This window comes from Balaenoptera acutorostrata, chromosome 18, assembly GCF_949987535.1.
Source record: "Balaenoptera acutorostrata chromosome 18, mBalAcu1.1, whole genome shotgun sequence".
In the NCBI taxonomy this organism is placed as follows: domain Eukaryota; kingdom Metazoa; phylum Chordata; class Mammalia; order Artiodactyla; family Balaenopteridae; genus Balaenoptera; species Balaenoptera acutorostrata.
Window position 1 is genome coordinate 52,623,265 of NC_080081.1, and position 24,160 is coordinate 52,647,424.

The following is a 24,160-nucleotide window of genomic DNA, read 5'->3' on the forward strand; positions in this document are numbered from 1 at the left end:
CTTTAACACCTCACTTACACCAATGGACAGATCATCCAAAATGAAAATAAATAAGGAAACAGAAGCTTTAAATGACACAATAGACCAGATAGATTTAATTGATATATATAGGACATTCCATCCAAAAACGGCAGATTACACGTTCTTCTCAAGTGCACACGGAACATTCTCCAGGATAGATCACATCTTGGGTCACAAATCAAGCCTCAGTAAATTTAAGAAAATTGAAATCATATCAAGCATCTTTTCTGACCACAACGCTATGAGATTAGAAATGAATTACAGGGAAAAAAACGTAAAAAAGACAAACACATGGAGGCTAAACAATACGTTACTAAATAACCAAGAGATCACTGAAGAAATCAAAGAGGAAATAAAAAAATACCTAGAGACAAATGACAATGAAAACACGACGACCCAAAACCTATGGGATGCAGCAAAAGCGGTTCTAAGAGGGAAGTTTATAGCTATACAAGCCTACCTAAAGAAACAAGAAAAATCTCAAGTAAACAATCTAACTTTACACCTAAAGAAACTAGAGAAAGAAGAACAAACAAAACCCAAAGTTAGCAGAAGGAAAGAAATCATAAAGATCAGAGCAGAAATAAATGAAATAGAAACAAAGAAAACAATAGCAAAGATCAATAAAACTAAAAGTTGGTTCTTTGAGAAGATAAACAAAATTGATAAGCCATTAGCCAGACTCATCAAGAAAAAGAGGGAGAGGACTCAAATCAATAAAATCAGAAATGAAAAAGGAGAAGTTACAACAGACACCGCAGAAATACAAAACATCCTAAGAGACTACTACAAGCAACTTTATGCCAATAAAATGGACAACCTGGAAGAAATGGACAAATTCTTAGAAAGGTATAACCTTCCAAGACTGAATCAGGAAAAAACAGAAAATATGAACAGACCAATCACAAGTAATGAAATTGAAACTGTGATTAAAAATCTTCCAACAAACAAAAGTCCAGGACCAGATGGCTTCACAGGTGAATTCTATCAAACATTTAGAGAAGAGCTAACACCCATCCTTCTCAAACTCTTCCAAAAAATTGCAGAGGAAGGAACTCTCCCAAACTCATTCTATGAGGCCACCATCACCCTGATACCAAAACCAGACAAAGATACTACACAAAAAGAAAATTACAGACCAATATCACTGATGAATATAGATGCAAAAATCCTCAACAAAATACTAGCAAACAGAATCCAACAACACATTAAAAGGATCATACACCACGATCAAGTGGGATTTATCCCAGGGATGCAAGGATTCTTCAATATACGCAAATCAATCAATGTGATACACCATATTAACAAATTGAAGAATAAAAACCATATGATCATCTCAATAGATGCAGAAAAAGCTTTTGACAAAATTCAACACCCATTTATGATAAAAACTCTCCAGAAAGTGGGCATAGAGGGAAACTACCTCAACATAATAAAGGCCATATATGACAAACCCACAGCAAACATCATTCTCAATGGTGAAAAACTGAAAGCATTTCCTCTAAGATCAGGAACGAGACAAGGATGTCCACTCTCACCACTATTATTCAACATAGTTCTGGAAGTCCTAGCCACGGCAATCAGAGAAGAAAAAGAAATAAAAGGAATACAAATTGGAAAAGAAGAAGTAAAACTGTCACTGTTTGCGGATGACATGATACTATACATAGAGAATCCTAAAACTGCCACCAGAAAACTGCTAGAGCTAATTAATGAATATGGTAAAGTTGCAGGTTACAAAATTAATGCACAGAAATCTCTTGCATTCCTATACACTAATGATGAAAAATCTGAAAGAGAAATTATGGAAACACTCCCATTTACCATTGCAACAAAAAGAATAAAATACCTAGGAATAAACCTACCTAAGGAGACAAAAGACCTGTATGCAGAAAACTATAAGACACTGATGAAAGAAATTAAAGATGATACCAACAGATGGAGAGATATACCATGTTCTTGGATTGGAAGAATCAACATTTTGAAAATGAGTATACTACCCAAAGCAATCTACAGATTCAATGCAATCCCTATCAAAGTACCAATGGCATTTTTTACGGAGCTAGAACAAATCATCTTAAAATTTGTATGGAGACACAAAAGACCCCGAATAGCCAAAGCAGTCTTGAGGCAAAAAAATGGAGCTGGAGGAATCAGACTCCCTGACTTCAGACTATACTACAAAGCTACAGTAATCAAGACAATATGGTACTGGCACAAAAACAGAAACATAGATCAATGGAACAAGATAGAAAGCCCAGAGATTAATCCACGCACCTATGGTCAACTAATCTATGACAAAGGAGGCAAAGATATACAATGGAGAAAAGACAGTCTCTTCAATAAGTGGTGCTGGGAAAACTGGACAGCCACATGTAAAAGAATGAAATTAGAATACTCCCTAACACCATACACAAAAATAAACTCAAAATGGATTAGAGACCTAAATATAAGACTGGACACTATAAAACTCTTAGAGGAAAACATAGGAAGAACACTCTTTGACATAAATCACAGCAAGATCTTTTTCGATCCACCTCCTAGAGTAATGGAAATAAAAACAAAAATAAACAAGTGGGACCTAATGAAACTTCAAAGCTTTTGCACAGCAAAGGAAACCATAAACAAGACGAAAAGACAACCCTCAGAATGGGAGAAAATATTTGCAAATGAATCAACGGACAAAGGATTAATCTCCAAAATATATAAACAGCTCATTCAGCTCAATATCAAAGAAACAAACACCCCAATCCAAAAATGGGCAGAAGACCTAAATAGACATTTCTCCAAAGAAGACATACAGACGGCCACGAAGCACATGAAAAGATGCTCAACATCACTAATTATTAGAGAAATGCAAATCAAAACTACAATGAGGTATCACCTCACTCCTGTTAGAATGGGCATCATCAGAAAATCTACAAACAACAAATGCTGGAGAGGGTGTGGAGAAAAGGGAACCCTCTTGCACTGTTGGTGGGAATGTAAATTGATACAGCCACTATGGAGAACAATATGGAGGTTCCTTAAAAAACTAAAAATAGAATTACCATATGACCCAGCAATCCCACTACTGGGCATATACCCAGAGAAAACCGTAATTCAAAAAGACACGTGCACCCGAATGTTCATTGCAGCACTATTTACAATAGCCAGGTCATGGAAGCAACCTAAATGCCCATCAACAGACGAATGGATAAAGAAGTTGTGGTACATATATACGATGGAATATTATTCAGCCATAAAAAGGAACGAAATTGAGTCATTTGTTGAGACGTGGATGGATCTAGAGACTGTCATACAGAGTGAAGTAAGTCAGAAAGAGAAAAACAAATATCGTATGTTAATGCATGTATGTGGAACGTAGAAAAATGGTACAGATGAGCCAGTTTGCAGGGCAGAAGTTGAGACACAGATGTAGAGAATGGACATATGGACACCAAGGGGGGAAAACTGCGATGAGGTGGGGATGGTGATGTGCTGAATTGGGCGATTGGGATTGACATGTATACACTGATGTGTATAAAACTGATGCCTAATAAGAACCTGCAGTATAAAAAAACAAACAAAACAACTAATACTAAACTTTCATTGGGTTATTTGTATGGAAATATGTTAATATAAATGTTTCAGACATTACATGAAATTTCTAAAAATCTTATATTTGTATTTGTATGGAAATATGTATGGAAATATGTTAATATAAATGTTTCAGACATTACATGAAATTTCTAAAAATCTTATATTTGTATTTGTATGGAAATATGTATGGAAATATGTTAATATAAATGTTTCAGACATTACATGAAATTTCTAAAAATCTTATATTTGTATTTGTATGGAAATATGTATGGAAATATGTTAATATAAATGTTTCAGACATTACATGAAATTTCTAAAAATCTTATATTTGTATTTGTATGGAAATATGTATGGAAATATGTTAATATAAATGTTTCAGACATTACAGGAAATTTCTAAAAATCTTATATTTGTATTTGTATGGAAATATGTATGGAAATATGTTAATATAAATGTTTCAGACATTACAGGAAATGTCTAAAAATCTTATATGTTCTGGTATAATGTTATAAGTAATAATCCTAGTTATTACTTTAAAATGTATATCTCAGAAATAACTAATTTTCTTGTCAACTGCATTATTATGAACTTTCATCAAATCTTTAACCATGGTCATTTTTAAGTCTTTTGTCATTTACAGACAGTTCTGGGTGTACTCTGATGATTTTGCAAATATGTTCCTATAAAAGAGTTTCATCTTCAAGAAATTCATGGAAAAGACTCTGACAAGTACAGGTTTCTGGTAACTGACTGTACTGCTGAACTGAATGAATAAGCATTTTCAGAACTCTAATGAAAAACTGATGAACTCATAAAAGTGCTAACAAAAGATCAAGATGAAAAAAAAAAGAAATTAATTACATGGGACTGAGTGAACTGATGAGGATGAGTATAATTTTTGTGACTTTCTGTCTGAATTAAAAAAAAAAAAAAATCCCAATATTTTCCATTCTCTTTTCTAGAGTCTCCTATTAGGTTTCTGGACCTATGAATCACATTACTTATATTTTCCATTTTTATCATTCTGTATAGCTTTTAAGCAAATTTCCTCAAATATAGTTTTAGCATTTTTAAAAAATTTTAACTATATATATTTAATATATAGAGAAGTTTATTATATGTATATATATATCTATACATATATGTGTATATGTCAGTATTTTTTTATACTCACACACACACACAAGTGTGTATATAAATTTTTCAACAGCAAAAGTAGCTTAGATACCCATCACTTGAAAAGTGGATAAATTATATCACATATATTCCACATACATATATCAACATATATCAACTTTAAGAAACTAATGCTGAGTGAAAAATGAAGCAAAATGAGACGTAAAAATATTCAAACAATACTTTATTAGGAACATAAAAATTATATATACTTATATATATATATATAAATAAATTATACATATATTTATAATATATATGTATATTACAATTATGGTTTCCTATTGTAATGAAAGAGAATGGAAGAAACTGAATGATTTGTGTAGAAAAAAGTAAAAAAAAAATCATTAAATTAAAAACAGTATTTTCATAGGCCAATGATGAAGATCTCTCTCTCTGTGGTCAAATAACAAAATGCACCTAGCTAATGCATATTAATTTGTATTCAGTAAATTTCTTACTGTTGTTACAGATCAAGGGCTCATGCTGTCTGACTGGAATAGAAGCCAGTATTATGGACTGGCTTTCTGAGGAAAGAAACAGCTTTGTGAGGTTGACCATCAAGGAGAAAGGAGGCAGGGCTCAAATACAAAATACAAATTCTTCCTAGTATTAATTCAAAGGAATGTCATCATTCCATTTGGTGGATTTCCTGAAGCTCTAAATGGGAATTACTTTGAGAGAAAAACACTCCAATGTTTGCTTCAGCAGCCCATACACAAAAAATGCAATGATGCAGAGAAGCTTAGCATGGTTCCTGTGCAAGAATAACATGTACATTTGTGAAGTGTTCTCTATTTTTTCCTATTTTTTTATTGTTCATATGCTCCAGAGTTTTTGTTAAAGTAATAAAAAATTTTGGAAATAGATAGTGGTTATGGTTGCACAAAGTAGCGAATGTAATTAAGGTAAACAAAATTTATGTTTAAAAATTGTTAAAATAGCAAAGTATATATATATATATATATATATATATATATATATATATATATATATATATATATATATACAAAATAAGGGTACAAAAAATACAGTTAATTTATAGAAGTTCCGTTATATTGCATCATTTTTCTCCATTCTCCTTACTCTTATAAGGGAAAATTGAAAATTAATTAGAAGGATAAGAATATAACCTGGTATCATTATTTGTTTTTTTCCCATTTTAAAGCTCAATAACAAATATAGCAGTGATTTACATATGGAATATATTGAAAAATTAATAGATCATCTGTAATAATAGCCATGGTAGGACTTTTTTTTTAATCTCACAGAGTCATTCCTAAAAATATATTTCTTGTTTATATAGAAATTGTTTTGCCTTTGAATCTGCTGGTATGTTCAAAATTTATTTCTGAATCTCTTGCCATTTTGCTAGAACTGTGCTCTCACCAACTTCATTTTTCTTATTCATTTTGCTAAAGAGCCAAAATCTTTTAATTCTGTATTTACAGAAATGATGTTTGACATGTTATACCATCTTTTAATTTTTGTTTGTCTTACAAATAATAACATAATTCTAGAACTGTTCTAAAGCCAAATATGTGTTTATTAAACACACAGGATTGTCTTTTCTTTTGAACTGCCTCACAGAACATCACCAACTGTCAGAAGATACCAGATTTAGTATGATAATCACTGTTCTCTTACTAAACATGCAAATCTAAATTAGGTTTATTTTGTGTCTGCTCAGTTACCTAGACTAATATCAATTCTGTGATAATATCATATCAGAATGTAGTCATGACAGCAACACAACATATGTAGTAAGAAGAAGTAGGTTTTTTGTTCTTTATTTAGATCTTTCTAACTTACCTTTTTAAATACATTGTAGGTTTGCTGATAATAACATGTGCCTGACCTAACTACTTCAGTTAGTTTAAGAAATAACTAAAATAATATCTTTGAAATGATTCTGTACACTAGGGGAAATAATTATTTTAAATATTATTTGTGGAGTTTGGTAACACAGTAAATGTATAGAATTTTAGGAAATTAAACAATTCACTGAAAACACATGAATAAATTCATTGAAATAAAATGGAATTCATCACAAGAAACTGCAGGGTAGTTCTTTTCCCCTATACTACCTAAGTTTCATTTGTCTCTTGTCATTTTCATTTTCTCATCTTATCCCTAAAGAAAAACAGAGATTTCAATTCATCTACTGATAACAAGGGCTGCTTGTATCCAGTGAAATTCATTACTGCTTTGATTTTTACATAGCTCCCTCCCTCTGTTTGAGCTGTTGTCTTCTTGGCATGTCCATTTTTTCTCTCTGTAGTCAAGATTACTCTGATCTGTACTTTGATATTCATTTCCTTGCTGCCTCTTGCACACTACATAATGACATGAATGTCTATCATGTTGAAGAAAGAAGATACTGTTTTTGGTACTTTAAAATAAGTGAATTTAGGGTTTTGTTGCTGCATATACAAAAATAATGTACCGTGAAGTGTAAAATTAGTTTTAAATGATACTGAAATGTGTAAAGTTAATAAATAACTAACAAAGGGAAAAAATCAGAGGCAAGAAAAGAAAAAAAAAAAAAAGTACCATAGTTAAGAGATTTAATCTGTGTTTTTTTCTTGGTGCTGTTTCCCTCAATGGTTATAGAAAACATTGCAATAGATCTCATATGTACTATTTATGCATTGTGCACTTGTTTCAAATTGTTTATGTCTATAAAAAGTTAATGTGTATATACCCTTTTATCTGTGTGAGGTATGCATCAATAATTTATCTTAATATGGGTTTTAGGAAATCTAAGATATTTGCATACCTTTTTACCCTTATTGAGCAAGGTAAGTTAAGAGTTGTGTTATTGTTCAAGTTGACACATCCTCATATGATGTAATTTTTCTTGAGATTGATTATCTAATGCAGTTATAAACACAGTGTATTGAACACTTACTTTGTTCTGAACACAAAATATTGTATTTGAATTTCTTGAAGAGTTTCAAAGATATTCCCAAGACCAAGGGAATCTTACAATTTCACACAACCCCATCTACACTTGGAATTATAAAGTATTCTAATTTGACAGTGATTGAGGTATAAAATGATATCCCAAATTTCCTTTAATCAGCATTTTTAAATGCCAAAGATTTTGAGCACTTCTTCATATGCTTATTCTCTCTTTGGGTTTCTTATTCTGTAAAATGCCTATATACACTCTTTATACACTTTCTATTACAGTTTCAGTACCTTTGCTGTTAATTTGAAGAATCTTTTTGTATATTCTAGATATTTTTTTTTTCTATTAGACATATTCAATTCTGTCCTCTAATTTTTAAATTCATGCAAATTTTATGCAATCCTGACTGCAGAAAATTTTATTTTTGAGAAACCTGAAAATTGCTCAAAAATATACAGAGAAGTATAAGAATGCACAAAGACCCCAGTAAATTTTTTAAAAAGAAGATAAAGACTTACTATAATATACTATAGCATCTCATATGTTTTAAAATTTAGCATGTATAAGAACACACTGATAAACCAATTGAAAGAACAGAGAGCTGAAAACAGACCATTTATAGATGGTCTTCTCAAATATAATAAAGTGTTATCATAAATCATTGAAAAAAGATGGAGAATTTCAGTAGATTGCATCAGGAAACCTAGCTCTCCGTATAGAGAAAAAGAAATTTAATCAAACGTGACACACAAGGATGGAACTTAGATGGATTGAATATTTAATTTTGAAGATTAAACTGTAAAGTTAATAAAGGAAATAAAAAAAAACTTTACTGTGTCCTAGAGGCAGAAAAGAAACTTCTTGCATAAAACCTTTACAGAACAAATGACAAGGCAAAAAATGATAGATTTACATCAAAACTAAAGATTTGTTTTTATAAAGGACATTAGTGTCATTTTCAAATTTATTCACTACCAATAGAGAATGAAAAATATATTTTAAAAAAGTGATACCAATAACGAAAATATACAGTGTCTATAAATAAATTAAATATGTGCAAGAAGTTTATATAAGGATGGACTCAACATTTTAAGGACTTTTTTTTCTTTCCAATTTGATCTCTAGATTCATTTCAATGAAATTCACAATTTTGTGAGGCATAGTCAACAAACCTTTCCCAATGAACTTACACCCAAGAATATGTAAATTATCAAGACTTTAATGAAGCTAGAGTTTTTAAGATACCATATATATTGGGACACGGATAGTAAAATTGACTAATTCTATGGAGAGGAGGTCCTGGAACTTATCCCCTACAGATACAGAAACTTGATTAAAGAAAGAACTTGAGTTACCAGTACTGGAATGGGGAAAATTATTATAATTTCAAAAATACATGCTATTTGTATAGTACATATCAACTTATGAAACCACTTTCTTTGGCATTGGTGTGTAGAGCCAGAATTTAGTAGCCAGTGGAAACTGTCTGTGGTTCCTCAGGACTGTATACTTATTAAATTGCTATATGTATCAGCAAGTTGGTACTACAAAATTTAAGTCTTGTTCTTTTTAAGTAACCTCAGAGAATCGAAGAAAAATTGATGTAGAGTTGATGAACTCTTATGCTGTTTATATCTTCATTTAGATAAAAAGCAAAATATTATCCACCATCTTTAATGTGGCTCATGTGTGTCAAAATGACATGCTAATTTCCAGACCACTCTTTTCTCTGTACCTACTGCCAATCAGATTTTCTTTGGAAAATAAATCCGTATGTCATCAGACAAGTGACTCATATAAATTATAAGCTTGATATATTGACTGCATATTCTATTTCCTTATCAGGATACCAAATTTGGGACAACTTATGTGTATATATTAATATGCAATGATAGTGCCATTCCCAGTTCTAAGCAACAAGGGAAAACAGTGGAAAAAGATAAAAATCACTGCCTCATTGAGTGAGGATACATTCTAGTTGTCCAAGTGATAATTTAGCTAAATAAGTGTAATAGTTATCTGCATAATTATATCAAAAGAAAGTAACTTAAAACATTTACTATCACACAATTTCTGTGGGTCACAAATTCAGGTGCAGCTATTCAGGATGCTTCTGACTCAGGATCTCTCATAAACTTGTTATCAACATCTCATTCCTAGCCGCAGTCAGAATATCCACTAGTAAGCTCCCTCACATGACTATTGGCTGTTGGTTTGAAACATTATTCCTTGCCATATGAGCCTGCTCATTGGGTGACTCACAAAATAGCAGTTGCTTCCCTCAAAGAAAGAGGTGGAAGCCACCATTTTGGGGGAAACAACCTAAGAAGCCACATCCCATTTATTGTGTTATATTTTCTTTGTTAGAAATGAGTCAATAAGTCCCGCCTACATTTAAAGGAGGGGCGATTACACGGGGGGATGAGTGCAAGGAGGTGGGGCTCGTTGGGGGCCATTTTAGAATCTACTTCCTGTAATAGGTAAATGAATAGTGATAAGGACTAAGAAGAAAAGTTATACAGAGAAGAAGATAAGTTTCCAGGGAAAGTTGAAATTTTAGATAGGGTGAGAAGACAGCACTGACAATGAAATTTGACACTAGTAAAGGGTGATGACACATGTGAATATGCGAGGCAAGATCATTCAAGACTGAGAAAATGGCAAATAAAGAGATCTTGATATGTAACAAATCAGTAACGAGAAAATTAAAAATAGCACATACTGAGAAAGTTATAATTGGCTCTCTCACTCATTAGGCTAGGATAATAGACAAGGCCAGCTCAAAGATAACATGAAACAATATGTCTCTGAGGATATGCTACAGCTGTAAAGTGTCATAACAATCACCTCCTTTAGTGACTACTGATTTCTTAATCACTGAGAAACTCTGTCCCCTGAAAATCATACCATCACAAACGTTGTGGTTTGAAATAGTATAACTAAGAATGAAACATACCACTCTTGCCTGGATATCTATGTCATTTGGTACAGAGTACAGCCTCAATTTTCAATCCAGGTACAGAGTTGCAGAAAATAGTTTTCTGGACACAACATTCCACATTTAAATTAACTTTGCCATTTCCATGGAAACAGGATCCTGGGTCCACTTTCCAATCTAGACCTCACGTTGACCCTGTTACACAAAGCCCAGCTCTGTTTTTAGCCTATCAAACACTGCTTCAGTTAGATTTCACCTACATGCCACCTGTCCTAAATCCTATAATAACTGTCTTTTCTCCTTTGTGGAAACATATTTTGGTTCCCCCAGTGTACAGTCTTTCTCACTAAGATAGGTCCATAAGCTTGACTTTGGGGAACTACAAGCTTGTTCTCATTGGTCTTAGATTGATTGGGTTGAAAAAGTAAGGCGTGTTGAGAGAATGAAGAAGAGGCAGTTAGCACAGGAGGACAGAGAAATACATTTTTCCTCCCTCAGGGTAAAAAAGGGTCTACTCAAATGGAGGATACTATTATATTGTTGGCATTGCATCACTCATATCATTAATCTCATTGGAGATAATTGAACAAACTAATTGAATAACATGGTTGGAGATATTTTGGATGGACAATAATAAATTTTCAGTCTTGGATACATGGTGGGATTGAAGTTAATTTAATATGCTATTTGCTTTCTGCAGGAAGGTTCTACACTGCCCACTTTGGGAACCAGGATAATACCTATGAAGCAGTTGTTTGTGTTTTGAAAGCAGCTGATGGAAGTAAGAGTAGAATAGCCAAGATAGACTTCTGTTTTTTTTCTCCCAAAGGGGATCACTAAACCCTAGATGGCCAAAATTTGTGACTAGCAGGTAAAAGTATTTAATACTGAGTATGGATGTGGGCATGGATACTTATTCTGAGTAGTATTTCTGGTAGCTTGTCTTTGCTTTGATTTTCTGAGTGGGTGCAGCAATCTAGTACTAGCTGTGAGCACATGGCTGTCCCACCCAATCCCTACTGGGGCCAAGCAACAGTTCTGGGTAAGGGTGTCTCTAAAGAAAATTAAAACTTGCCCTCAGGAGCTTTGTTTCAAAGTTTAACCTTTTTGGAGGGTGAGTTGGGGCAAAGCATGTTACCAAGTCCATTTATATGGTTACCCATATAACCAACCTAAAATTTACCAATAATACAATGTCTCATAATAATTATTATTCCATTTATTTAGCTCCTGTGTCTACCTCTAAATTGATTTTGAATTTGTGTGGAATGCCTATTATGGATGGACACTATAAAGCTTCAACAGTCTGCACTAGCTACCATCCTATTTTTCGGTTCTCCATCTTATCCAAACATCTGGACAATATTATCTACATTAGCTATCTACACTTTCTCATTTCTCTAGCAAGTTATTCTAATCTGACTTTCATTACCAAAACTCTACTGAAGCCCTTTTAAAGTTTACAGTGATCTCCATGTTGCTAAACGTTCTTATCCAAACTCAGCATTTGGAACGTTTGACCATTCTCTCTTTCATGATATGCTTTTTTTCCTTAGCTTCTATATGCCTCCCATCAACATGTCTCAGCTTTTTAATTGATATTTCATCTTTTACTCCACCTATAAAATCTAAAACCTGAGGACATCAAGTTTGGTTTTCAGTCCTTGCCTTCTTCTGTGCTTCCTATAGAGAACCTCATCTACTCTTATGATCTTAATCTTAAATGTAGTTCACACACATACACCCAATGGTTCCCAAGGTATTTTGTCCAGACACGGTGTGTTTCATAAGCTCCTTCAGACCCAAAATCAATGAAGCATCTACTTACCGCCTTTATCTAGATAACTAACACGTACCTCAGGTTTATGATTTCAAACTTTACTACCTTCATCCCCTCCAAAGCTGCTCATGTTTAGTTTTCCCTTTCATATTAAATAGTGTCCCAGTCCATTCATATCTTCCATTTTAAACCCAACAGTCATCTTTTCCTTGTTACCTGCCCTAATGCCCCACCACCCCACACACATTTAATCCTTGTACATAGATTCTATAAATTCACTTCAAACTGCCATCATCTCTATCTTGAAAAAAATGCAATAAACACTTATCAGATCTCTCTTCAATGATTCTTATTTCCCTCCAAACAATTCTATTCTGTAGGCTCGAATTTTTCTGATCTAATATGGTTATATTTCTATCCATATGATAATTTTTAAGCCTGTACCTTTTAACCTTATAACCCATTTTTCATAAATTAGAGGGATTTTTTTTTTTAAATGGAAGTAAGTCACGCCATTCTCTCCTCAAAAGCATCCCATAGAGGCCTGGGGAGAAGATGGCGGAAGAGTAAGACGCGGAGATCACATTCCTTCCCACAGATACAGTAGAAATACATCTACACGTAGAACTGCTCCTACAGAACACCCACTGAACGCTGGCAGAAAACGTCCGACCTCCAAAAAGGCAAGAAACTCCCCCCGTACTTGGGTAGGGCAAAAGAAAAAAGAAATAACAGAGACAAAAGACTAGGGACGGCACCTGCACCAGTGGGAGGGAGCCGTGAAGGAGGAAAGGTTTCCACGCACTAGGAAGCCCCTTCAAGGGCGGAGACTGTGGGGGGCGGAGGGGGGAAGCTTCAGAGCCACGGAGGAGAGCGCAGCCACAGAGGTGCGGAGGGCAAAGTGGAGAGGTTCCCGCACAGAGGCTTGGCGCCGAGCAGCACTCACCAGCCCGAGAGGCTTGTCTGCTTAGCCGCCGGGGCGGGCGGGGCTGGGAGCTGAGGCTCGGGCTTCGGTCGGATCGCAGGGAGAGGACTGGGGCTGGCGGCGTGAACACAGCCTGAAGGGGTTAGCGCACCACAGCTAGCCCGGAGGGAGTCCGGGAAAAAGTCTGCAGCTGCCGAAGAGGCAAGAGACTTTTTCTTGCCTCTTTGTTTCGCGGCGGGCAAGGAGAGGGGATTCAGAGCACCGCCTAAATGAACTCCAGAGAAGGGCGCGAGCCGCGGCTATCAGCGCGGATCCCACAGCAACAGGGGCGCAGAGGGAAAATCGGAGAGACTCCCGCACAGAGGCTCGGCGCCGAGCGGCGCTCACCAGCCCAAGAGGCTTGTCTGCTCCCCCGCCGGGGCGGGCGGGGCTGGGAGCTGAGGCTCGGGCTTCGGTCGGATCGCGGGGAGAGGACTGGGGCTGGCGGCGTGAACACAGCCTGAAGGGGTTGGCGCACCACAGCTAGCCGGGAGGGAGACCGGGAAAAGGTCTGCAGCTGCCGAAGAGGCAAGAGACTTTTTCTTGCCTCTTTGTTTCGCTGCGCGCAAGGAGAGGGGATTCAGAGCGCCGCCTAAACGAACTCCAGAGAAGGGCGCAAGCCACGGCGATCAGCGCGGACCCCAGAGACGGGCGTGAGACGCTGGGGCTGCTGCTGCCGCCTCCAAAAAGCCTGTGTGTGAGCACAGGTCACTCTCCACACCTCCCCTCCCGGGAGCCTGTGCAGCCCGCCACTGCCAGGGTCCCGGGATCCGGGGACAACATCCCCGGGAGAACTCACTGCACGCCTCGAGCTGGTGCAACGTCACGCCGGCCTCTGACGCTGCAGGCTCGCCCCGCCTCGTCTGTACCCCTCCCTCCCGGCGGCCTGAGTGAGCCAGAGCCCCCGAAGCAGCTGCTCCTTTAACCCCGTCCTGTCTGGGCGGGGAACAGACGCCCTCAGGCGACCTACACGCAGAGGAGGGTCCAAATCCAAAGCTGAACCCCAGGAGCTGTGCGAACAGGGAAGAGAAGGGGAAATCTCTCCCAGCAGCCTCAGAAGCAGCGGATTAAAACTCCACAAACAACTTGATGTGCCTGCATCTGTTGAATACCTGAATAGACAACGAATCATCCCAAATTCAGGAGGTGGACTCTGGGAGCAGGAGATATTAATTTTTCCCCTTTTCCTTTTTTTTGTGAGTGTATATGTATATGCTTCTGGGTGAGATTTTGTCTGTATAGCTTTGCTTTACAATAGCTTTATTTTACTTCACTATATTATAGCCTCTTTCTTTCTATTTTTTCTCCCTTTTACTCTGAGCCGTGTGGATGAAAGGCTCTTGGTGCTCCAGCCAGGCATCAGGGCCATGCCTCTGAGGTGGGAGAGCCAACTTCAGGACACTGGTCCACAAGAGACCTCCCAGCTCCACGTAATACCAAATGGCAAAAATCTCCCAGAGATCTCCATCTCAACATCAAGACCCAGCTTCACTCAACGACCAGCAAGCTACAGTGCTGGACACCCTATGCCAAACAACTAGCTAGACAGGAACACAACCCCATCCATTGGCAGAGAGGCTGCCTAAAATCATAATAAGGCCACAGACACCCCAAAATACACCACCAGACGTGGACGTGCCCACCAGAAAGACAAGATCTAGCCTCATCCACCAGAACTCAGGCACTAGTTCCCTCCACCAGGAAGCCTACACAACCCACTGAACCAACCTTAGTCACTGGGGACAGATACCAAAAACAACGGGAACTACGAACCTGCAGCCTGTGAAAAGGAGAACCCAAACACAGTAAGATAGGCAAAATGAGACGACAGAAAAACACACAGCAGATGAAGGAGCAGGCTCAAAACACACTGGACTTAACAAATGAAGAGGAAATAGGTAGTCTACCTGAAAAAGAATTCAGAATAATGATAGTAAGGATGATCCAAAATCTTGGAAATAGAATAGACAAAATGCAAGAAACATTTAACAAGGATGTAGAAGAACTAAAGAGGAACCAAGCAATGATGAAAAACACAATAAATGAAATTAAAAATACTCTAGATGGGATCAATAGTAGAATAACTGAGGCAGAAGAAAGGATAAGTGACCTGGAAGATAAAATGGTGGAAATAACTACTACAGAGCAGGATAAAGAAAAAAGAATGAAAAGAACTGAGGACAGTCTCAGGGACCTCTGGGACAACATTAAACGTGCCAACATTCGAATTATAGGGGTACCAGAAGAAGAAGAGAAAAAGAAAGTGACTGAGAAAATTTTTGAAGAGATTATAGTTGAAAACTTCCCTAATATGGGAAAGGAAATAGTTAATCAAGTCCTGGAAGCACAGAGAGTCCCATACAGGATAAACCCAAGGAGGAACATGCCAAGACACATATTAATCAAACTGTCAAAAATTAAATATAAGGAAAACATATTAAAGGCAGCAAGGGAAAAAAAAAACAAATAACACACAAGGGAATCCCCATAAGGTTAACATCTGATCTCTCAGCAGAAACTCTGCAAGCCAGAAGGGAGTGGCAGGATATACTTAAAGTCATGAAGGAGAAAAACCTACAACCAAGATTACTCTACCCAGCAAGGATCTCATTCAGATTCGATGGAGAAATTAAAACCTTTACAGACAAGCAAAAGCTGAGAGAGTTCAGCACCACCAAACCAGCTTTACAACAAATGCTAAAGGAAATTCTCTAGGCAAGAAACACAAGAGAAGGAAAACACCTACAATAACAAACCCAATACATTTAAGAAAATGGGAATAGGAACATACATATCGATAATTACCTTGAATGTAAATGGATTAAATGCTCCCACCAAAAGACACAGGCTGGCTGAATGGATACAAAAACAAGACCCATACATATGCTGTCTACAAGAGACCCACTTCAGACCTAGGGACACATACAGACTGAAAGTGAGGGGATGGAAAAAGATATTCCATGCAAATGGAAATCAAAAGAAAGCTGGAGTAGCAATTCTCATATCAGACAAAATAGACTTTAAAATAAAGACTATTACAAGAGACAAAGAAGGACACTATATAATGATCAAGGGATCGATCCAAGAGGAAGGTATAACAATTGTAAATATTTATGCACCCAACATAGGAGCACCTCAATACATAAGGCAAATACTAACAGCCACAAAAGGGGAAATTGACAGCAACACAATCATAGTAGGGGACTTTAACACCCCACTTTCACCAATGGACAGATCATCCAAAATGAAAATAAATAAGGAAACACAAGCTTTAAATGATACATTAAACAATATGGACTTAATTGATATTTATAGGACATTCCACCCAAAAACAACAGAATACACATTTTTCTCAAGTGCTCATGGAACATTCTCCAGGATAGATCATATCTTGGGTCACAAATCAAGCCTTGGTAAATTTAAGAAAATTGAAATCGTATCAAGTATCTTTTCCGACCACAACGCTATGAGACTAGATATCAATTACAGGAAAAGATCTGTAAAAAATACAAACACATGGAGGCTACACAATACATTACTTAATAACGAAGTGATTACTGAAGAAATCAAAGGGGAAATCAAAAAATACCTAGAAACAAATGACAATGGAGACACGACGACCCAAAACCTATGGGACACAGCAAAAGCAGTGCTAAGAGGGAAGTTTATAGCAATACAAGCCTACCTCAAGAAACAGGAAACATCTCGAATAAACAACCTAACCTTGCACCTAAAGCAATTAGAGAAAGAAGAACAAAAAAACCCCAAAGCCAGCAGAAGGAAAGAAATTATAAAGATCAGGTCAGAAATAAATGAAAAAGAAATGAAGGAAACAATAGCAAAAATCAATGAAACTAAAAGCTGGTTCTTTGAGAAGATAAACAAAATTGATAAACCATTAGCCAGACTCATCAAGAGAAAAAGGGAGAAGACTCAGATCAATAGAATTAGAAATGAAAAAGGAGAAGTAACCACTGACACTGCAGAAATACAAAAGATCATGAGAGATTACTACAAGCAACTCTATGCCAATAAAATGGACAACCTGGAAGAAATGGACAGATTCTTAGAAATGCACAAACTGCCGAGACTGAACCAGGAAGAAATAGAAAATATGAACAGACCAATCACAAGCACTGAAATTGAAACTGTGATTAAAAACCTTCCAACAAACAAAAGCCCAGGACCAGATGGCTTCACAGGCGAATTCTATCAAACATTTAGAGAAGAGCTAACACCTATCCTTCTCAAACTCTTCCAAAATATTGCAGAGGGAGAAACACTCCCAAACTCATTCTACGAGGCCACCATCACCCTGATACCAAAACCAGACAAAGATGTCACAAAGAAAGAAAACTACAGGCCAATATCACTGATGAACATAGATGCAAAAATCCTGAACAAAATACTAGCAAACAGAATCCAACAGCACATTAAAAGGATCATACACCATGATCAAGTGGGGTTTATCCCAGGAATGCAAGGATTCTTCAATATACGCAAATCAATCAATGTGATACACCATATTAACAAATTGAAGGAGAAAAACCATATGATCATCTCAATAGATGCAGAGAAAGCTTTTGACAAAATTCAACACCCATTTATGATAAAAGCCCTGCAGAAAGTAGGCATAGAGGGAACTTTCCTCAACATAATAAAGGCCATATATGACAAACCCACAGCCAACAGTGTCCTCAATGGTGAAAAACTGAAACCATTTCCACTAAGATCAGGAACAAGACAAGGTTGCCCACTCTCACCACTATTATTCAACATAGTTTTGGAAGTGTTAGCCACAGCAATCAGAGAAGACAAAGAAATAAAAGGAATCCAAATCGGAAAAGAAGAAGTAAAGCTGTCACTATTTGCAGATGACATGATACTATACATAGAGAATCCTAAAGATGCTACCAGAAAACTCCTAGAGCTAATCAATGAATTTGGTAAAGTAGCAGGATACAAAATTAATGCACAGAAATCTCTTGCATTTCTATACACTAATGACGAAAAATCTGAAAGTGAAATTAAGAAAACACTCCCATTTACCATTGCAACAAAAAGAATAAAATATCTAGGAATAAACCTACCTAAGGAGACAAAAGACCTGTATGCAGAAAATTATAAGACACTGATGAAAGAAATTAAAGATGATACAAATAGATGGAGAGATATACCATGTTCCTGGATTGGAAGAATCAACATTGTGAAAATGTCTCTACTACCCAAAGCAATCTACAGATTCAATGCAATCCCTATCAAACTACCACTGGCATTTTTCACAGAACTAGAACAAAAAATTTCACAATTTGTATGGAAACACAAAAGACCCCGAATAGCCAAAGCAATCTTGAGAACGAAAAATGGAGCTGGGGGAATCAGGCTCCCTGACTTCAGACTATATTACAAAGCTTCAGTAATCAAGACAGTTTGGTATTGGCACAAAAACAGAAATATAGATCAATGGAACAGGATAGAAAGCCCAGAGATAAACCCACACACATATGGTCAACTTATCTTTGATAAAGGAGGTAAGCATATACAGTGGAGAAAAGACAGACTCTTCAATAAGTGGTGCTGGGAAAATTGGACAGGAACATGTAAAAGTATGAAATTAGAACACTCCCTGACACCATGCACAAAAATAAACTCAAAATGGATTAAAGACCTAAGTGTAAGGGCAGACACTATCAAACTCTTAGAGGAAAACATAGGCAGAACACTCTATGACATACATCACAGCAAGATTCTTTTTGACCCAGCTCCCAGAGAAATGGAAATAAGAACACAAATAAACAAATGGGACCTAATGAAACTTAAAAGCTTTTGCACAGCAAAGGAAACCATAAACAAGACCAAAAGACAACCCTCAGAATGGGAGAAAATATTTGCAAATGAAGCAACTGACAAAGGATTAATCTCCAAGATTTACAAGCAGCTCATGCAGCTCAATAACAAAAAAACGAACAACCCAATCCAAAAATGGGCAGAAGATCTAAATAGACATTTCTCCAAAGAAGATATACAGATGGCCTACAGACACATGAAAGAATGCTCAACATCATTAATCATTAGAGAAATGCAAATCAAAACTACAATGAGATATCATCTCACACCGGTCAGAATGGCCATCATCAAAAAATCTAGAAACAATAAATGCTGGAGAGGGTGTGGAGGAAAGGGAACACTCTTGCACTGTTGGTGGGAATGTAAATTGATACAGCCACTATGGAGAACAGTATGGAGGTTCCTTAAAAAACTACAAATAGAACTACCATACGACCCAGCAATCCCACTACTGGGCATATACCCTGAGAAAACCATAGGTCAAAAAGAGTCATGTACCAAAATGTTCATTGCAGCTCTATTTACAATAGCCAGGACATGGAAGCAACCTAAATGTCCATCGACAGATGAATGGATAAAGAAGATGTGGCACATATATACAATGGAATATTACTCAGCCATAAAAAGAAATGAAATGGAGGTTTTTGTAATGAGGTGGATGGAGTTAGAGTCTGTCATACAGAGTGAAGTAAGTCAGAAAGAGAAAAACAAATACAGTATGCTAACACATATATATGGAATCTAAGGGGAAAAAAAAAAAAAAAGGCCATGAAGAACCTAGCGGCAAGACGGGAATAAAGACACAGACCTACTAGAGAATGGACTTGAGGATATGGGGAGGGGGAGGGGTGAGATGTGACAGGGTGAGAGAGTGGCATGGACATATATACACTACCAAATGTAAAATAGATAGCTAGTGGGAAGCAGCCGCATAGCACAGGGAGATCAGCTCGGTGCTTTGTGACCACCTAGAGGGGTGGGATGGGGAGGGTGGGAGGGAGGGAGATGCAAGAGGGAAGAGAAATGGGAACATATTGTATATGTATAACTGATTCACTTTGTTATAAAGCAGATGCTAACACACTATTGTAAGGCAATTATACTTCAATAAAGATGTTTGAAAAAAAAAAAAAAAAGGAATAAAAAAAAAAAAAAAAAAAAAAAGCATCCCATAACATCCCACTATGAATGGACACTTTTTAATAATTTTAGCATTGGACTTACAGATTGTGTAAGAGGGCACAACTTTTCATTTCATCCTCAATTTCATCCACTACTCAATCTCTACACTATGCTCCAGTAACTGGACTGCTCATCACTGCCACAAATAAGTCATGTCATTTCTAGGGCTGTTTTTCAGAACCTCTTTTCTCCTATCTCAATGAGAAAAAATCTAAGCCAAGTACTTTAAGGTCTAAGTCAAATGACAACTCTTTGATAAAGTCTTTTTTCTTCTTCCTCTCTGGTCTTTCATGATCTCTTTGTGGATACATTTTATAACACATGTAATTTATAAATAGATGAGTAGGTATCTACCTTTTCTCGTTATTTTAGACTGCCAGAGTTCTAAGACTTATTAACCATATCCCCAGTTCCTAGCACACGGTCCCTAGTTCAAAGGGAATAGTTTAGAACTGATGATTGAATCACATTGAAATAATACTAATTATCTACTAATAAGTGATTGATAAAGTTGGGTAATTTAGCCTTGAGATTTTGTACTCATTAAATACCATTTTCACCTCTTCTCTCTTTCTTACTTTGAACATTTATGCCCCAAAATGCTACTGTTGTAAATAAGTAACAAAAATATATTTTGCCCACAGGTTAGACAACAACCATGAAATCATTTTCATAGATTTTTGAATTTATTCAATAGTGTAACTACCATTAGTACAGAAGAAAGTTGTAATAGTGCTGTTTATTTTCTGCATAGGCAAAATATGCTGAAATTTGGGAATTAGTCTCTGTTACTTAGTACCATGGTAAACATGATATCAAGTTGTACATGAATAAGGCATAGATTTCTTAGAATTCAATAAATAAGCATGTGATATTGTTAATATTAATATGTTATTATTAATCCCAGTGGAATTTCTAACCATGTCACTTAGTCTGCAGCATATGGTTGAACAGGCCTAACACACGTTCCTTCCTCTGGCCACAAATTCCCATTCCCTAGTTCTGCATAGCATATAGAGAAACTGCACATCTCCAACTCATTACCTAAATAAACCAGCTTTACTTAAGAAACTGGAGGAATAGCTTTATAACACATAGACTGGTTAATGTTCATAGGTTGCACAGTCATGACTATGGTAATGAAATGAAACAAAATAAGAAAAGCAAATACATTATGCATTTACACCCGTTAAAAGTTTAATAATGAAAATATGATGCTCTAGGGTGAGCCAAAAGAAAAGAGAAAATCTGAACAGTTAGAAAAACAAGACTTCCCCATCATTAAATGGCCTGAGGGCTGTACTTAAAATATGTCACTTAACCAGTCACCCCTGAAGTGCCTTACTGCTTAATCACGTAATGGTCTCAGTATGTGTGGAACACAGCCCATTGCCAACCCAGCTCATGTTCTTTATTTTTTTCTCTCTCTCATTGTCTCCATTTTCTTTTTCTTTTTTTTTTTTTTGGTAATCTCTCTTATCCTAATACGTGTGATTTAACCCCCAATATACATACACAATTCCCCCAAAGTGATTCCCTGTAAGGCTTGTTCAAAATATGATTTGTGAGAGAGATTTTGAATATATGTTACAACACTAAGCTGAATTCTGAGGAAAAAAGTAAGAAAACTCTCCTCCACAAGGATTTCGTTCAGCCCACTTTTAAACTTGATCCATAATTTGATCGAATGCTCTTGGGCACTATTAAATAGTAATAATGAACTTCACCTAAAGCCCTTAGTAATTTCGTTCCACATTTCCTTCTCTAATTATCCGCTATTCCCTATTTATTACTACTTCATTCTCTGCCTTCAGGCTGTCTAAAAATACTAAGAGTGATAAATTAAACAATACATTTGGAACTAAGTTAACCTGTGGGGAGGGTTATAATTTAATGGGTTGTCTTCTGAATTAATTATTTCTGAATTATTTAATTGCAGTTTCTAAACAAATTTCTTAGAATATGTGACATTAGAACTTGCAGTATATTTCTCATAAAATTATTATGGCAAAATCACAGGTTATCATAATCATCTATTTAAGTTTAATTTTATGGTAATTTTACTACACATATATACAGATTTACTGATTATATTTTTACTAACAAGTACTGTCTTCTACAGAAGTTTAACAATATTTTCCTTAGTATCTCACCAGTGCAGACATTAAATTGTTGACATTTTGAAACCAGTGCCTTTTTTCCCCCTAAGTAACAATAACCATTGACTTTTATATTAAAGTCTTATGAGTCTCACTATATTTATAGTTTTTTAGATTAAGTACTACTTTAGAGAAGATGATGATACATTGTACACTATTTACTTAAACCCCTCAGTCTCATTAAAGTTCTGTGATAATCAATTTCAGATTCTCTGAGCTAAAAATCTCATTTTATCAGGAGAAACTGTCATATAGAAGAATCCACATTGCAAAATGACAAGCAGGCTATTTGTGGTGTGAAATTTAACCCATAAAGCAGAACACTTATGAAAGTTTTTTACAATGCCAATACACAAAAACTTCTCAACCATTCATCAGTAGTCAGCAGGTCTAGAAGTGGGACAACTCAGCCGGTCTTAACCTCTGGAATTTTCCCCAATTAATTACCTACTACATCCAGCCCACAAAAGTCTTCTCAAATTCTATGTAAGAATGGCTGTAGTGGCGATCCAAAGCTCTTTATAACCTCCTTTAATACTTTGATCTACTGGACAGATGCTTTTTAATACTTTAAAAAGCTCAGTGGTAGAAAGAAACTTTTCATGAAGTACTAGGATATTATTCAACTGTAAAGTCTTAAATTTCCAAAGTATTTCAGGTCCTTTAATATATTCAAAAATATATACAATATATATATAAAAACTATATATTTTTTTCTTTTACATATTGTTCAATCTTAACTACAGAAGGACTAAACTCATTAGGTGCTGTTAACCACAGACTAGTTTTATTCTTAACACTTAGAATAAAATAGCTCCTGTATGTCTCAAAAATACCAATGATATAACTGTCTCAGAAAGAAATATTTAGGAAGGTAAACGCATTTCAAAGGGAAAGTAGAATTCTTATACAGTACAGGTAGGAAGTATAAATTGTGACAGGGACTTCAAAATACTATTTGACACTGTCTATCAAATTTAAACATGCATGCACCCAAATGACTCAACAGTTTTGTAATGGATACACAAGTGCACCAACAGAATTGGACAAGAATATTCACAGAAGAAATATTGTATAAAATCCACAAAGTGGTAATAAAGATCAATAGTAAATTGGAAAAATATAAATTGCAGTATCTACATACAGTGGGGAAACTGTGTAGTGATAAAAAATAAATAACTATAGTTACATGCAACAATATGGCTAAATCTTACTAACATAATATTGATTGAAATAAGCCAAACACAAATAATGCATTAATTCATTTATCTAGCATTCAATAACAGGCAAATCAATCTGTAGAACTGAAGTCAAGACAGTGGTTACTTTCAGGGAGAAGGGAGGTAGTGTGAATGGGTGTGGCCAGAAGCCTGGATTCTGGGCTTTTGGCAACATTACTTGACCAAGGTGGCGGTTACACAAATGTGTTTGCTCATTCAATTGTACACTTCTATATGTCCATAGTGCTTCAACTAAAATGGTAAAAATTTTAATTTGACATATTTAAATATTAACATCTATTTTTTTTTTTTTTTGGCCATTATCACCATCATTTCCACAGCTATCTACCTTAAAGACTTCAATTTGATTCATCTCT

General features: G+C 35.9%; 1 non-coding gene across 1 annotated transcript; it reads left to right on the forward strand.

Moving 5' to 3' along the window:
- Positions 1-5,476: 5,476 nt before the first annotated feature.
- On the forward strand, positions 5,477-5,581 carry LOC114238480 (U6 spliceosomal RNA). The gene has a single exon (XR_003623831.1). It is a non-coding gene; the product is annotated as a U6 spliceosomal RNA (small nuclear RNA).
- Positions 5,582-24,160: the final 18,579 nt, after the last annotated feature.